Source organism: Stegodyphus dumicola, chromosome 2 (assembly GCF_044657685.1).
Source record: "Stegodyphus dumicola isolate Sdum_Otavi_A_Nest chromosome 2, ASM4465768v1".
In the NCBI taxonomy this organism is placed as follows: domain Eukaryota; kingdom Metazoa; phylum Arthropoda; class Arachnida; order Araneae; family Eresidae; genus Stegodyphus; species Stegodyphus dumicola.
In genome coordinates this window covers 249,767,007-249,785,800 of record NC_140769.1, presented here as the reverse complement: position 1 = coordinate 249,785,800, position 18,794 = coordinate 249,767,007, and the positions used below count along the sequence as shown (strand labels likewise).

Below are 18,794 nucleotides of genomic sequence, written 5' to 3'. Positions count from 1 at the left end.
ATATATATCATTTCACATTAATTAGAGAGTGCCATACGAGTTTAATTGCAGGTGCTTACTGAATGACACTAAAACTTTCAAGGAAAAAATCAAATATTTTTCATCTTTCATGAAAATCTGTGAATAACAATAATATTTCATAAGAGCTAGAAGACTTAGTGCAATGAAACAGTATCAAAAATAGAAAACTATTTTCAAAATTTGAATTCCCATTGAACATTTTAGATATTCTTATGTAAAGTTATATCTGAAGTTATATCAATTCAGTCGAACTTGAAGACCAATCAAATGTACTACGTGATTTTACACATTTCTGGTACTTTTTCCCGAAAACAGAAGTTTATATTTTTCATACGCAAACTATTACAACGAATTAATGACATTTTATACTGCACAAAACTATTTTAAGTTCCATATTCGAAGGACACCATCCATAAATTTCACATAATACTATAGTTACACAATACAAACTATAAGAAAAGCTGAATAATCTATATTACATACAGAACAGAGACTACAATACTCAAGGACCTACTTAAAGAATACTTGAAACTTTTCAAAATTTTATATAATTCTATGCATATTTCATATATTAAGCACATTTCACGTTTTTAGAAATGTAGCATCACGCTTCCCAAGACAATGGCCAATGTATCCAACCTTATGAAAGTGAATCATCTAAAATAAGAAGGGGTAGTTTTATTATCTTCAACCGGTAAACAAGTGATTAGGAAAGTGACGCCTGTTAAACTACCACTACTAGGATATGTACATATCCTTGTTTAACAGGCCTCACTTCCCTAATCGCTTGTTTACCGGTTGAAGATAATAAAACTACCCCTTCTTATTTTAGATGATTCACTTTCATAAGGTTGGATACATTGGCCATTGTCTTGGGAAGCGTGATGCTACATTTCTAAAAACGTGAAATGTGCTTAATATATGAAATATGCATAGAATTATATAAAATTTTGAAAAGTTTCAAGTATTCTTTAAGTAGGTCCTTGAGTATTGTAGTCTCTGTTCTGTATGTAATATAGATTATTCAGCTTTTCTTATAGTTTGTATTGTGTAACTATAGTATTATGTGAAATTTATGGATGGTGTCCTTCGAATATGGAACTTAAAATAGTTTTGTGCAGTATAAAATGTCATTAATTCGTTGTAATAGTTTGCGTATGAAAAATATAAACTTCTGTTTTCGGGAAAAAGTACCAGAAATGTGTAAAATCACGTAGTACATTTGATTGGTCTTCAAGTTCGACTGAATTGATATAACTTCGGATATAACTTTACATAAGAATATCTAAAATGTTCAATGGGAATTCAAATTTTGAAAATAGTTTTCTATTTTTGATACTGTTTCATTGCACTAAGTCTTCTAGCTCTTATGAAATATTATTGTTATTCACAGATTTTCATGAAAGATGAAAAATATTTGATTTTTTCCTTGAAAGTTTTAGTGTCATTCAGTAAGCACCTGCAATTAAACTCGTATGGCACTCTCTAATTAATGTGAAATGATATATATTCTTTGAAAAATATTGGGGTATGTTATTAGAATCTACGAAATAGTGAAATGTTTGGTATGAAACGATAAAAATTTTGCATGAAGTTCGGTATATGTTCACTCTCATTATTGAAGATCTCTTCCTAAATTCTGAAATAGTGATGTTTTCTTTATTATTATTTTCAAAATTTAGTAGTTCATGAATTAAATAACTGTATAGATGTACTAAACCTTATGGAAAATTCAAATATTTTATGAATTGATTGGTTTTACTTAAATGGTTTAGAAGTAAATGAGCGGTATGTTAGGCAGTTTCTTTCAGAAATATATCCGTATTCGAAAACTCTGTAGATAATTTGCTTTACTGAAATTGTTCTAAATTTTTAAAAATATATGGGTGATATATTATCATCTAGAGTGTCTTTTCTCTTTGCAAACAGCATATAGAGTTATAATAGGAATTGAATCTTCTTTCTATAGCAGAATTTATTAGTATCTCTAGAAGAGGATTTAGAAAAAAAAATATTCATGTTTTTGTAAAAAAATAATATAGTATCTGGTTGTCGTTATGGTAGAAAGTGTTATTCAAAAGTTTCAGAGTGGTAAAGTATGATTGTGAAATGACGTTTTCTGAAAATAATCAATGTATTTCTCAATATTAGAAATTAAAATAGTCAAAACTAGAAGTCTTTTACGCAATGTGAGCATGAAAGCCATTGAAAAATCTGTTGCAGTCGTATAAAATTTAACTCGAAGATGAAAATTGTTGCTTGCATGATTAAACAATATCAAAATTTGGTTTGAAACTAAATCACTGAGTGCTACATATAGATGTGATCGTGATTGTTTCAAGTTCTTTGAGTAGAAGATATCCTGTTTTTTAAGTAAAATTATTTTCCTTTTCCGATGAAAGTAAGTCTAAAGCTAAATCTTTGGAAAAGTGATATATTTTCAGATTTTTGTCTGTTAGAAGAAATGCGCATGCCTACATAAAAATAAAATAGGAGTATGACTGAATTTTCTCGTTACTACAAAAGGGTAGATTTAGAAAATAAAGGAACATTTCTAATAACGTTGGTTCGTTACCTTACTCTTACTTCTTAAAAGTTGATAAGTTATAAGAAAAGTCTTTTTAATCGCATACAGATTATAGGAAATGATTTGTTACTCAGGTTTTATATTAATGCATTACAATATTTTACATTTCGTTTAAAGTATTGGTAAGATTTTAATGTTCCTAATGAGTAGGATTTTCTTAATGTGTATGTGGATATTTAATTACATTTTCCTCAACAACGCTTGGGAGTAATTTAATAATATGTCGCATAAATATGCTTTTCTTTTAAAAATCCTAATTGAAAGTTAATAAAAATTATTTAGTATTAAATGTATTTAAAATGCTAATTGTACTACAGAATGATTCATGACTTTTTTGTGTATACTCACAAGGGTAGATAAAGTGAACTTCAAGTTTTTCTCACTGATAGTAAATCTGGAGCCGATAAAAACCTGGAGCCGATAAAAATCTGTTATAGACTTTGTTATGACCTTAGGTAAATATATTGCTTTCTATCAACACATTTTCTAAACATTTGTTGGGAATTCTGAATTAATAACTTAAATTCGGTAAAGGTTATTTCCTCATTTAGGTAAAACCTTAAATATTCTACAGTGAAAAATGCTTATTTCATATTTAGTTCTTAATATTAAGAAAATAGTTCTAAAATAGTTATTCTCTAGTGTGGTAATACTACAGGAAAAGTTAAATGATTTATATGGTGTTTGGAGTTTTTCTTTCAGAAAGAGGTAATATTTAGCAAATTACAGTTCTCAAAAATGGATAGAAAGTTCCTACAATGCAAACATATATGTACAATTATAAGAAAACATAACACTTATTTGGGTGTAATTTTGAATTGAAAAGGGGTTATTCCTCATCAAATGTGCATTAGTAAGGCATGTTTAACTGCTATGATACGTATTGTGAGAAGAAAGTTCTGTATTTGTGATGAAGAAGGTTAAAATATTCGAAATTATAGTGGAGATTTGGGTAAAATGTCTCTTACTCTTTCTCTCTTTGGTTCCTTCTGTAAATATGGGTATATTGGTAATGATATATGTTGTGTAAAGTGCTTCCCAAGATTTCATTCATAAGAAAATAAATTGGTAAATAAATTAATGCAAACTGACATTTGCGAAAAGAACATTTTATTCTAAGAAATAAAAAAAAAACAGACTATATATGATATTGTCTAGGGAAATTAAGTTGGAACTGGACTAAGTTATAAAAAAAATGTGTTAACACTATGTGTACTATGTGTTAGAAATAAATGTATACCAATAAAACAAACTTTCAAGAGATGAAATCGTAGCCAATGGGTAAAATCGATTGTCCTTCATTTTTTATTCAAAACTGGAAATGTATTAGGACTTTCTTTTGGATATGTAACCTAAATAATCGCCAATTTCACATGAAAATCATTCATGAAGGCAGAAATATCCATACTTAGTGTAGGAAAAGGTAATAAAAGGAAAATTTGCATAGTCGAAACATTTAAAGTGAAGTAGAATGCATTCATTTAGTACAAATTACTGAATTAGGAGGTACTGAGCGTTCAAAATAATAAGAAAGAATTTTGTACGAGTACATGAAAGAATGAATATGGGTCTAAAATTATGGATGAAAGTTGAGATTTCATTCTAAAATTTCGGAATCTATCAAACTAGCTTAATGATAATCAAGATTCAAAACTGAACATTGGTAACACTGAAGAGCTTAAAAACATATATTCAGATATAAAGGGTATTCAGAATTAAAAGGAAATGCCGGAATACGCAGGAAATTTTAAAGTTTGAAAATGCGAATGAAGTTAATAATGAAGTAAAGTAGTAGGATAAGTCATGGTAAGAGTACTACAGAATGATAAATTGTAGAATTGGCAAATTAAAATAGTACTATAAAATATGGATTAAGTAAGGGCTATTCAACGAATTGGATATGAATAACAGTTAAAGGTTGTAAAATAATATGCTTAATTGAAATCTATCTCTATGTTTAAGAAATTTAAGCGTGTTAATTTAGCTGAAATAGTAAAATCACAAGCGCAATTACAATCAAAAATTATAAAACAGAGTTAAATTTTAGAGTATGTTGGAAACTAGAAAGAAACCCAGTGTCAGAAAAGTATGAAAATTACATCTGAAATTAAGTAAAGTTCATGCGTATGGTAGGAAAATGTAATAAACAAGTTCAAAATTAGAGTACTTTAAAAATTACGAAGGTATAAAATGTACGAAACATGTTAACAATAATATCTAAAATTGAGTAAAGCTCATATACATGGCAAGAAAATAGAGGAATTAAGCTAAAATTAAGAGCCTGTTCGAAATTAGCAGTGTTAAAACGTATGAAAGTCGTTACAAATTAAATGAAAGTCATGTGAAAGTATAAGAAATTAGTTAAAATTCTTAATATGTTGGAAACTAAAAACAGTAAAAAAACAGAAAAGGAGTTAAAATTTACATCTAGAAATAAATAAGTTAGGTATATGGTAGGAAATTGTAATAAACAAGTTTAAAATTAAAGTAAAATGTTTAAAATTAAAGTTTAAAATTCAAAATTTACGAAGGTTTAAAATGTACGAAACAAGTTAAAAATTACATCTAAAATGAAATAAAGCTCATATATATGGTCAGAAAATATAGGAATTAAACTAAAATGTAAAGTATATTTGAAATTACGAAGTTTAAAACGTATGAAAGTAGCTATAAATTAAATGAAAGTCATGTACATAGTGTAAAAATATAGCAAATTAGTATGTTGGAAACTAAAAACGTTAAAATATAGAAAAGAAGTTAAAATTTACACCTAAAATTAAATAAAAGTCAGGTATATCATGTGAAAATATAGCAATTATGTTAAAATTTGGACTATATTGGAAATTATGAAGGTTAAAATGTATGAGAGAAATGAAGTAAAAGTCATGTACGTAGTGTGAAAATATAGCAAATTAGTTAAAACTCAGAGTATGTTGGAAACTAAAAACAATAAAAAACAGAAAAGGAGTTAAAATTTACATCTAGAATTAAATAAGTTAGGTATATGTTAGGAAATTGTAATAAACAAGTTTAAAATTAAAGTATATTAAATAGTGTGAAGGTTAAAATGTACAAAACAAGCTAGAAATGTTACATCTAAAATTAAATACAAGTCATCTATATGATTAGAAAATGTATGAAATAAGTTAAAATACAGAATATGTTGAAGATCTCTAACGTTGAAAAGAACGAAAAAAGTTAAAAATTACATCTAACATTGAATAATATAATACACGAAAATGCGTGTTTTAGTAATTACACTCATAAAATATAACGAATAAGTTAAAAGTATTGCCTAACAAGTCTGAAAAACTCTGGGTAAAATGAATTTAGGAATAAGAATGAGTAATGCAATGAAGATTACGGAAAGTATATGTGATATTATGAACAGAAGATTTAAGAAATAAGGTAAAATTCTGAGTGTATAGGATCATTCAATCATTAAATTCGAAAATAATCCTCGTTCAGGGTAACTAGGAGATAATCATCATATACGTAGTAAAACAGTTGGAATACGAAGAAAAAACACAAAGGCTAAAAATTTGTTAACGAAGGGAAATCACCTCCGATAAATCAGTAAAATATAATCTCTTATTAAATTGTGATGACATGTAGCAGTTTTGCAGATATTCAGTCATAGAATAAATACAAGTAAGAAAATAATTATCTTCGGAAGAGGTTATACTGTGAAGGAAACATTTCATTTTATATCTGTTTAAGGAAATGAACTATATTAGTCACTTAAAACACCTACTTGATATACGTTTTTAAGAACTCAATATAAATAAGTACACATTATCATATAACTGCTCAATGCCTAAATCACCAAATTAATAAAACCTAAGCACACGTCGTTTTTCTGTGACGTAGCAACTACCCTTATCTCCCATCCACCTCCTGATAAGGCTCCCTGTCTCCATTTTCAGATAAGCCTCCCTTCCACGACTCAGCCTTCCTTCTCGGGAGCTCCCTCAACTCCCGCTCCCTAAAGCTCCCGAGCCAGAACTCTCATTTTCCTCTACTTACCCTAGTAACGATTTGGAGTACCGAAATACGCAGCTAACGATTTTGCGCACTGAAGGAACTCTGCCACGTCACCACGTGTTTGATTTTATCTGTACGGAGTAAGATTTTGAATATCAGAAAATATGTCAACTACCGAAGTGTCTGAGGAGCAGGCCATTCATGGACACAAGAAGGGCATATCACCATTTCGCAAATACAACCAGATACTACTGTCCTCGTACCAAAACCGAAGTGAGCTGAACCCTCATCGATCCTCCAGTAACGAATACCGAAATACCGAGAAGAGACGCATATTTTCGTTACAAAGTAACGAATACCGAAAAGCACCCGTTTCGGTACAGAAGTAACGAATACCGAAAAGTACCCGTTTCGGTACAGAAGTAACGAATACCGAAAAGTACCCGTTTCGGTACAGAAGTAACGAATACCGAAAAGTACTGATTTCGGTACTGAAGTAACGGGTACTTGGATGTACCGATTTTCAGTACCCGTTACAAAATACCCGGTTCGGTAGTACCGGCTCATCACTAGTGTCTGGTCTGCACGGATATAGCTGAAATATCGCGCAGATGCGCAACTTGTCCGGCTCTTGATAAAACAGCCCAGTGGGCACATGATTTTGAAGTTTCTTGACAATTAGGTAAGGTCAAAGGTGGTTACAGGGGGTGACCGTGAGTCGCAAAGCCTTTGAGAGGCATAGCAGTGAGTGCGCACGATACAGGAGCCGTGAGGATACTGTGTGGTATGTTTGTGTTGTTGCATCAAATAAGACAAAGAATCTATCAGACAAATTATTTCATGACATATAAAATACAAGATAAGATACATGTAAATGCAATAATGATAACTTTTATACACAATTTTGATACATACGATGTTGAAATATGATAATAATAAAATACAAAATATTGAGTTAATACAAGAAAAATTTCAAAATATATACATAATAAACAGGATCTCTACACAGTCTGCATATGCAAATTACGTGGGGAAATTTAAGTCCCGGGCGAAGCCATTTAGTGTCGGTACATCCTTTTGCCTATATTCACCTTAAACGATATAAATAAGAAATGGATGTCTGGTTGTAATTCCAAGAGTTTCCCATAAACATATAATAATATCTCTTTGTATTAATTTACCTTAAAACAGGAAAATTCACTTGCATTTTCTTAAATTTTCTAAACATCGTAGCGATCTTCATTAATAATTTGAATATAAATAACCACTGAAGGAGTTTAAATGCATGTATGATGGGCATTTTGCACTTCTAATTCTTTATACGGAGGCAGACTATCTACTTCATTCATAGCTAGAATTTATTTACATTTGTAACAGCACTATAATGAAAAAAGTATTAATTTTAGAATGTATAAAAATGCTTTTTAAACATTTTGATTGAAAGTTGGCTAAGTAGCATTCGCTTAAATGCGGGAGATATTTTATACAGGCCCTTTTTGTACAATTTGTTTTAGATTTAAATTTTAGTTAGGCGGCAGAAATCAAAGATTGTTTTGTGAATGTTATTGATTAAATAAGTGACTATGTATGCGCATGGATATTACGATAATTTCTGAATGCTTTTAGCTGTATTAACCCAATTTGATATGAATGCTCGTCAACTCTAACATTGGAAAAGCCTAAGCACCATGATATGATTTTTGGCATTGATTTCCAAACAGGTATTTTGGCATTAAATTTCAGCAGTGAACAGGAAGAAAACAGAAGACATTAGTGAAAGCGAAAGGGAAAGAATTAACAAAAACGTTTTGCTTCTCCTTACCAGTTTAGGTAAAGCCATGCTTCCGACTACATCCCGTAGTAGTAACACCATCGAGGAATGTTGCAACCATGATTTGGGAAGATGGGTAAGGTGTTTGTCATCAATGGCCACACATCTAAAGATGGAAATATTAAAATGTTGTTGGACACCTGATGAAAATTATGATTGTTGACTTTTCCGTTAAATCCTATGTGATATATCTGACTTCGAATCTAAAATTTTGTGAAGAACACAAAAACCTTGTCTAAAACTTAAAGGTTTATTTAACTGGAACTTCAACACTGATGAAAACTTAACATCATAAACGAAAACTTAGCATCTTGGGGGGAATAATTCAAAGTGCTTTAAAGTAACAGCTATGCCGGCACGGTGAAGAACACTTTCCTTTAAAAGACAGAATCCATCTAGCCCTTTCGGCATATATCTCCATTCGCTGGATTCAGACTTCCGCTCCTACGGGTTTTGGACTTAAACGGCCAGACTGGAACTGGAATAGGACTCGATCAGGACCGGAACAGGACTGGATCCGCAACAAGACGGGAACCGGAATCTCTCATCCCCTGGCTTCTCCCCCGGGCAGGTCTATTCTGGCTCGAACTAAAATGAACTGCGGTGCCACTAAGGAAAGCACCTCCTTCCTTTTATTGACGGCGGTTGCCGTTACTACAGGCGATTATGCAAATATTTAACAATGATTTTGCAGCAGATGCTATCCATTCGAGAAGAAAGTTTAGGCATGAGTGGCTAAAGACTCATGCTCCTTGGTTCCCATATTCAAAAAGTGTACAAGGAGCATTATGCTTCAGCTATGTTCTTTTCCCTCCTCCTTCTGCATCAGTGAAAGGTGTTTTAGGCTGCTATCACACGTCAGTTTGTTTTGAAAGAACAACTGTTTGGAACAATTTTTCTGCTTTGTCACAACAGCCAATCACCACAGCTCGCTTTGGGGTTAACACAGGGGAAACTGATTCTCCATTATAAAAAAGCTAACAGCATTCGGCGCTGATAGCTGATTAGTTGAAAACGAACAACTTCTAACTTTTTTCGAAAGGAAGGAAAAAGTCGCACGTCTTTCAATAGTAAACTAGGCAGAAAAATTGTCCGAAACAGTTGTTCGTGTGAAACAAACGCCATGTGATATGGGCCTTAGACTCATTCATTATTAAGTCATTCACACGTTATCATGTCATGCATAAAGCTTGCATAAAACTTCAGATCAGTGGCACAAAGCATCAGTAATCGCTGCTAAGAATTTTCTAGAAAATGAACCTGTAAATGTTAGACTAGTTTCTGGGCACAAAAAAGTAATGGAAGAAAATCAAAACATAATAGCGTCAATAATTTCCACAATCATATTCTGCAAAACCCATGACCTCTCTAAAGCCCCGTTCACATGCAACGCTCCTTCGCACAGCTGCTGTTAGCAAGAGGAGAAAAAGGAGACATGAAAGAGTTTCGTCTTTAGGACCCGTTCAGAAGACCACCGTCTTCCTTCCCTTTACACCTAAGCCTCTGTGAACAATCCCGTCTCCGAATAGGCAGATTTCTAATAATGTTTACACATTTTTAACGTTGTTTACTGTTGTTAATTTTGTAATCTGTACTTTCGCAACTCGTACCTGAACTTTCGTAATGGTTCCTGAAAAATATATGCTTTTTAATTATTATTATTATTATTTTATAAGCTGTTATTTATTTCACTCTTGGAGCTTGTCGCTATGGTTAAAAGATAGTTATGGACTTTTAAACTGCTTCCCGATAAGATATAGAACTCAAACTTGGTACATACACTGCTTGTGGATGTGGTGTCACGCTTTTGATTTTTAGAGGATTAGATTTTTTTTTTTCAAATTTAAAGTTGAAACGATTTTTTGCAAACATTAACAAATAAAGTGAGAATCTCATAATATTATAGTTTGCAACCACTGTGAAGGAAAAAAAATTAAATGAAATTTTTAGCGTAATTTTTCTAAAAAATATTTTGTGAGAATTTTTGAAAACCGTTCATATTTTTAGACTTTTTGACGCCCATTAATTTTAAAATTTCATATCTAAAAATATATCGGTTACAAACTTTCGACATTTTCCTAGCTTGTAAAATAAACATTTCGCATTTAAAAAAAAATGATAAAGGAAATTAATTGGATGATTTTTTTTTTACTTTTTTGAAAGATATGCAGTGAAGCAGAATGGGAAATATTGGTTCTTCTTGGGCATCATTCGAAATTATTATAATATTTCGAAGTAATAATTTCGGTTTCAAAGTAATAATCTCATTATACCACACTATTTTTATGACATTATTTATGCTATATAAGTTGTTATTGTTTGCAGTTGTTAGTTCAGCGGGAGATTGGAACCTTTTGAGATGAGAAACCTTTTGCGTTGTTTTCAATAAATCCTTTTACTTAAAGTCCTAAAACATATACAGGTATGGACTAATTTTTTTATTATTTTTATTGCTTATTTAAAATTATATACTTTATAGAAACAAGGATGGGTTTTGCAAAATACTGAAAGGAAAAATTATTTGAAATGAAAATGTACATATCTGTTTTAAAGATTTTAGATAAAAGTGTATTTTTTTCTCAGAAACTAATTCATTAATTGCAAAATCATTCCTTGAAGTTATAAAAAACACTCCAATAAATACAATAAAAAAACTGGGAGAAGACATTGAAAATTGTAAGAGAAGAAAAACATTTTAATTGTAAAATTTTTCTTCAAAAATTTAAATTAAAAAAATTACTAGCAAAAATTTTTTTCAGCTTAAAATTATTTTGTCTCACAAAACTATTTAATAATATTCATAAAAAGTAGATGAAAATGCTTAAATTAAAAAAAAAAATTCAAAAGGTACCGAGTCCCTTGTCGCGTTGAAGCCGATATGCACTTGTCTTAACTTTAGTTTTAATTTGAACGATATTTCTGGAATACCTAGCATCAGATAACCTTGTCTGTATTTGTCTATAATTTCGTATCTTGTACAGTTCTATCTAATTTTGAGGGTGATGCTATCACATCCCCAGACATCTATCAGCGCGATTATTTCGCTGACAGTCCAGCGAGCAGTAACTAAAATTAAGTGAACCGCGCAGTATAGTACGGGAATTCTTCCCATTTGCCCTGCTCCCGAGAGGTAAGGAACATTCAACCAAGTTCTACCTCCAATTCGGCGAGGCAGTAATATTGTACAGTCCAAAAATTTAAATATGCTACAATGTGTAGACCCCATAAAGAGAATTTTAATGCTTTTAAGAGAAGGTCATAGAAAAATAGATGTTTTATGCCAGGAAATTGTCTTTCGCAAGTGCTATGGCTAAGAGCATTGCAAGCACCGAGAATTGTAAAACTGCAAAGCCATCGCTCAAATCCTCACATCTAAAACCGATGAATTCTGGAAAAGGTCTCTTAGTATCCCATATCTGGATTCCTTAATACTATTACTGGAAGATTTCCCAGCAATAATTTACCAGCATTTTCTTTGTTGATATTACATTCTGTGGTTATGCTAAAGATGGCAGTGGAAGAATTTACTAAAAAAAAAGAAAAAGAAAAAAAAAAAAAAAAAAAGAAGTGCTTTCGCGATTTTTATTAATTTGAAAAATTTTTACAGTGTTCTAGATCTACAAATGGTATCATAATTCAGCTGCTAATCTTTTTTTAGAAGCATTTCTGGCCCACCAGCGGCCGAGCGGTAAAGTCGCTGAACACTGGTAGTTCGGTCCGAGGTTCGAATCCCGCGAACGGGCTGGCTGCATGGGCGTTTTCGTGGTTTTCCCCATGTGTAACGTGTATACGAGCCAGTTTCCCTTAGAAAGTCCTCCACGAAGGCATCCCTCCTCTTAGGCAGACAGCCCTCGAGGCTTTGCCATAATCACACACACACACAGAAGCATTTCTGAGTTTATTTCTTATGAGAACACTTCTTAGAGACAAACAGGCTCTGAACATTTTTCATAACAAAAATTCTGGTTTGTAAGACTATGACATCTTCCTTGCTATGCATTTGCTAATTCATATATTCTTGGTAAAATTTTTCAAATATAATATAAATATCCTTATATTGGCCACGAAAATGTTTAAAATAATCTTGTAAACTAATATTTGAAAACAATGAAATTATTTATCAGAATAAATTCACAATTTTCAAAAGACTTAGAAAAAAGCTACAGGCTTCTAGTTTGGAGGTTGGTTGGTTGGTTTTTTAAATGGCACAAAACCTCGAGGGTTATAATGTAAATTTGCACAAGATCAAGTGAGATACCTAGGCCATGTTGTGGGACAAGAACAACGAACCCCGGATGAAGTAAAGATCCTGGCTGTAAAGGAGTATCCTACACCTAAAACCAAAACAGAAGTACGTGCTTTCTTAGGACTGGTAGGGTATTATCGCCAGTACCAGACAAATGGTGAGTAAAATTCAAGATGCATAAACAAGTATCAAGTGAATTGATGAAATGAACGTGAAAGACTGGTGAAGGCATGGAGAAATGACTTTAAAATGTCCAGGCAGAAATGACTGAAAAGTGCTCTAGCAACAGGTAGAGCAGGATAAAATGTAGTTCAAATCATATGGTAAAAGGAGATGTCTTTTAAAAAACTTATGAGGTTCATGTGAGGGTTTCTTCCAATGAGATCTGTTAAGTTAACATTCGTAGAGTTAAAATAAAATTCACGTTTCTGACTAAAAGCAGGACAGCAGGTTAAAATATGATTGACTGAAACGGGAACGTTGCAAGTGCCACAAATAGGCTCATTGTCTCCTTTCAACAGGTACTGATGTGTCAGTCTGCAATGACTAATTCGTAAGAGTCAGTAGTACATCCTCCTTCCGGTTCCCTCTCGACTCCCAGTACTCCAAATTGGGTTTTACCTGCCTTCATTTGTTCAGAGTATGGCATTCTCAGAATTCTTGCCACCTGAACAAGACCTTTGTTCTAATGTAATTCCGTATGCCTGTAAAAGGGGCATCGTTTACTGAGGTTATATCAGCAGATTTTGCTGCAATATCGGCGAGTTCATTGCCTTTGATGCCGGCGTGTCCAGCAGTACGCGATATAATAACCTGCGTTTCTCAAACGGAGGTGTGCCTTTAAAATTTCTAAGACCAAAGGGTGTGTGGTATTTGTATTTATTGATTCAAGAGCACTCATAGAGTCAGAGTAGATGATGAACTTTCTGCTATTCTGCCTAGAGATAAAGATTAAGGCATTCAAAATGGCAAAAGTTTCCGCAGTAAAGACAGATGCAGCCTTTTGTAGTTTACTACTCTTTATTTCTTTATCACAAACAAAAGCTGCCCTGGTCATGATTCTTTGAGCCACCAGTAAAAATTGCTTTGTAGTTAGAATAACTGTTTCTATGCTCTAGGAAAATTTGTTGGTAATGGATATCATTGATACTGCTTTTCTTTAGTTCTCCAAAAATGTTAAGTAGGTGAATGTTCACTTCTTGCCAGGGAGCAATACCGAAAAGGTCAAAGCTTTTGGGATGCAGATCATTTAGGTTAATTTCTTCAATGAGTGAATGCGAAGATCAAAAGGAGGGATACATGAAGGACGGGCATAGTAAAGACGCCAGTACTCATTAGATGTCATGAGTCGGACAGGATGTTCGGCCTGTGACATTACTTTATAATGAAGATCAATGGACAACTGCTTGCGTCTGAATTCCAAAGAAAGTTCAAAACAGATGACATATAAACTTTGGACTGGAGATGTTCTGAAGGCTCCACAGCATATCCGTAGCGCTTGATGGTGGACTGGATCAGGAGCACAGAAGGTCTTGCTGATCCGTAGATAACACAGCCACAGTCAAGTTTGGAACGGATTAAAGCTCTATAAATGCGGAGCATAGAACAACGTTCTGCTCCCCATGAGGTTGTTGAGGACTTTCAGTATGTTGAGAGTTTTAGCACATTTTTTCTTTAGATTTAGGATATGCGGAAGGAAAATGAGCTTTCTGTCAAAGATAATTCCTAAGAATTTTGCTTCTGGCTCAATGCGGATCAAAGAGCCGTTAAGATGCAGCTCTAGATCAGGATGCAGATTTCTTTTGCGACAGAAGTGCACGCAGACTGTCTTCTGGCTAGAAAATTTAAAACCATTGTTGTTGGACAACTTTATGATTCTATTTAGAGCAATTTGTAGTTGTCTCTCAATGTATCTCATTCTTGACCTTGACAATAGATCATCAGATCATCAATATACAGGGAACCGTGCACTGTGGGAGGAAGTTCTCTTAAAATGGAATTAATTTTCGGGCCGAAAAGAGCGACACAGAACACTGAACCTTGCGGTACACCTTCTTGTTGTACAAATACTTGAGAAAGCAACGAACTAATCTTGACTTGGAAAGTGCGGTCCTTCAAAAAGTTTTGAATAAAGATGGGTAGATTTCCTCGCAATCCAGTGCTGTAAAGGTTATGAAGAGTTACATGGCGCCAAGTTCTATCATACACCTTTTCCATGTCAAAGAAGGCCCACCAGCGGCCGAGCGGTAAAGTCGCTGAACACTGGTAGTTCGGTCCGAGGTTCGAATCCCGCGAACGGGCTGGCTGCATGGGCGTTTTCGTGGTTTTCCCCATGTGTAACGTGTATACGAGCCAGTTTTCCTTAGAAAGTCCTCCACGAAAGGCATCCCTCCCCCTAGGCAGATAGCCCTAGTGTGCTTTGCCATAATTAAATACACCACACCACACCATGTCAAAGAAGATTGAAACCACATGATTTCTTTTCACAAATGCATTGGGTACTGCGGTTTCTAAAAACAGAGCATTATCAAGTGAAGATCTTCTCTTACGGAAACCACTTTGGTAAGGCGATAGGCAATGATTAGTCTCCAGATAGTAGGTGAGACTGTGATTTACCATTTTTTCCATAATCTTGCAAAGCCAGCTAGTGAGCGCAATGGGGCGATAATTTAAAGGATTTTTCGGGTCCATGCCGGTTTTACTATAGGGATAACAAAGGCCCTGCACCAGGCAGTAGGAAAAATTTGTTCCTTCCATATCTTATTATACAGAGCAAGAAGGACCACTAAAGATTCATAGGACAGGTGCTTTATAATCAGATAACTTATGCCATCAGGACCAGGGCAAGACCTATCAGTGCGAGATATTGCATTTCTTAATTCAAACATGGTGAGATCTTTATTATAAGATTCTGCGTTACGATTTGAATCCTTTCCAAGCGCATCTTTGCGAGCAGAAACTCTTTTGAGTAATTGCTAGCGCCAGATACAGCAGCAAATGTATTACCTAAAGCATCGGCTATTTCCTCTCTAGAGCTAATCAACTTTCCATCTTTTTCTAGAACAGAAAAGGAATAATCATTATAGAGTTCAGAGGCTTTGCGGACTCTTTCCCAAACCTGTTTGCTAGACATTGAGAAGGTAATAGTAGACACGTAGGCTGCCTATGATTTTCTCTGGCTTTTCCGCCTCTTTTCTTGCATTCGCCTTAGCTTTTTTAAAGGCAAGAAGATTTTTCAGTGTTGGATATCGACGAAAGATACGCCAAGCTTTCTTTTGCTTTCTCGAAGTTTTATGACAATCATTGTTCCACCAGGGTTTAGGGAACTCTGGGAACTTTGTCGAGGACTTCGGAATAGAGAGTTCAGCAGCTTGTACAATAGTATCAGAGATCATTTTTACTGCAGTATTAATGTCCACATCGTTGACCATTTCTTCAGTCAGCACAGCACAAGATTCAAAAAGATCCCCATCAGCTTTATCGTAAAGTAAGCGTGGTTGTCTTGAGATCTTTGAATTCCCTGTAATATTTACAATGACTGGAAAGTGGTCACTATCGTAGAGATTCTTCCCTGCACTGAAAGAGCAAAAAGGTAGTAGAGATGGAGAACCAAAAACCAGATCAATTGCATGAAAGGTTCTAGTCGATTGATGAAAGTAAGTGTATTCTCCATTATTAAGGAGACAAATAGAGTGATCTTTCAGTAATTGTTCGATCTGCCGGCCCCTTGAATTAGTGTTCTTACTTTCCCATAATGTACTATGGGCATTGCAGTCACCTAAAAGCAATAAAGGTTCTGGAAGCTGCTCTATTATTCTGTCCAACTCTCGCTGATCAATATGCTCATGTGGGGGGGGGGTAAATAAATGGTGCATATAGAGATTGAAAAGCGTAAATTAACCTGAATAGCCACAGCTTGAAGAAAGGTCGTCAATGTATGGGTGATTGTGGGAGGTGATAGGTAAGGCCCACACCACCACAGGCACGATCCCCAGACGGGTTGTCCTTTCTTACTGTTGTATATCTCCGTATCTTAGCATGTCTGCTTGGTTTTAACAAGGTCTCCTGAAGCGCAAGGCAGGCAGGTTTATAGATGTTTATTAAATTCTTGATGTTATCCAGGTTTTGACGAAAACCCTGGCAATTCCACGAAATAAATGTACCCATTATTGATGCTTGTTTTGGCGGTGTTGGTGTTTTGACTTTCGAGGCAAAAGGTGCTTCGGAAGGGATAACCCTTCTTCAACGTCCATTTCGTCTGAGTCGTCTTGAACTCATGCTTGCGATGGAACTTTGACTGAGGGTCCTGGGTTTTTGTTTATTTTTCTCTTTGATCCCATCTCTATGCTTGTTCTGTTGGACATCCTGTTTTCCTCTGGGCGCTGTCACTGGCGTACTACTTTCAACATCAGGTTTTCCCCTGATTTTTGGTTTCTAGTATCTACTTCTTTCTTCTGTGCAGTTATTGTGGTTTGCGTTGATACTGATCTGAATGATTTTGTAGCGGATGCATAAGATTTATTAGGTCTTGGCTGATTACAGAGAACAAGTCTTTTGGCTTCTACAAATGATATCTTTTGTGTAACTTTAATGTTTTGAATTTGTTTTTCTGTCTGCCATTTCGGACATGATCTTGAAAAAGCTGGATGCTCGCTATTACAGTTTAGACACAAGAGGGCAGCAGAGCAGCCTTCACTGTCATGGCCTATGATGGAACACCGAGAGCACGTGAGGCTACCGCGACAAGAGGTCTTTCCATGTCCAAAGCGCTGACATTGAAAGCAACGCATTGGATTCAATATATATGGCCTGACTGAACAATTTAGGTATCCAGCTTTGATGTTGTTTTTAGGCAGGTTAGGAGACTTGAAAGTAAGTATGACATGTTTAGTGTGAATGAGTTGACCTTCTTTCCGTATTTTGATCCTACGAGCTCCACACACGTTTTGATCTGCCAACTCTTTAACAAATTCCTCTTCAGTTACTGACAGTAAGTCTATTTCAGAGATTACTCCTCGGAACGAATTTAGAGTGTTATGTGGCTTAACTACAATATCTGCTTGTCCTAATTTAGTTAGTTTCAAAAGATTATTAGATTGCTTTCCGGACACAGTTTCTATCAAAAGGTCTCCAGATCGAAGTCTCTTAATATTTTTCAGTTCTCCTACAGAAGACAAAAGATGTTTGTTTATTAGAAAGGGTGACATTTTTTGAATTCTTCAGAGCTGGTTATAATTAAGAAACGTGGACAAAGTACATCTGATGCAGTGCTTTCTATGTCACTTCTTAGTCTTTTAGTCACAGTCGGAGTATCGGGTACATTGTTGGAGCAGGAAGGTATCATAGTATTCATATTTAAATTAAGAGAGATTCGGGTCCCACCGCCCCACCCACCATGGAGCCCAACAAGGGGACACAGATTCCTACGCCAGGGCTAGCCGGACCTATACGCAATCTGAAGTCTCACAGTCGGCTTTCTCAAAAGCAGGTACTCCCGAGAGCTTGTCCCCAAGCCAAGGACTAGTGACCAGCCGATTGACACCCGTGAGGATGACAAGGTGCCTCCCGTTTAACTGAAGCAGAGGCCAAAGCAGTGTGTTGGGGACAGTACCTCGCCCCTCAACTACCAGGACCCTCCTTTCCAGTGACTCGGGTCTCCACGAACGGCAAACACGTGGGCGGTTTTCTCGCCACTCGAAGAACTAGCGACAGGGCTGTTCCAGTTTCTTATGACGAGCCCGAACCTCGGAAGAGGAAACCACATGGGAGAAGGAAAGCGGGAAAAGTTACAGTGAAGAGGAGAGAAGGCAGAAAGGAGGAGAGATCACTGGGACTCCAGGATTGTGACATCTGATCACCGAGACGGTAATCCTCTGAAGGATCTTCACCTGCTATGCTTTGGCTGGGCATGTTGGAACGGCCTTCACGCCTAGGGTGGCCCTACCAGGAGCTATGCTCCCGACGTACTTCGCCCGTTCCGCCCAGTGACATCCCCCGCCGCGTTGAGGCAGAATAGCAGGACTTGGGGGGGGGGTCTAGTTTGGAGGAGGAAGGCTGATTAGTGTTATCGTAAAGAAAGAAGGTTGTTTAGGTGAACAGAGCAAAACTGTGCTTTCATAAAATCA

General features: G+C 35.0%; 1 long non-coding RNA gene across 1 annotated transcript in view; it reads left to right on the top strand.

Annotated features, from left to right (window-relative positions):
• The first annotated feature begins 826 nt into the window (after positions 1 to 826).
• The window catches only part of LOC118193506 (uncharacterized), a 35,581-nt gene continuing 17,613 nt past the window's right edge, over positions 827 to 18,794 (top strand). Inside the window, exons 1-3 of the long non-coding RNA XR_015039831.1 lie at positions 827 to 996; positions 2,960 to 3,063; positions 10,749 to 10,845. This is a non-coding gene — a long non-coding RNA (uncharacterized LOC118193506). The remainder of the gene's footprint in view (positions 997 to 2,959; positions 3,064 to 10,748; positions 10,846 to 18,794) is intronic.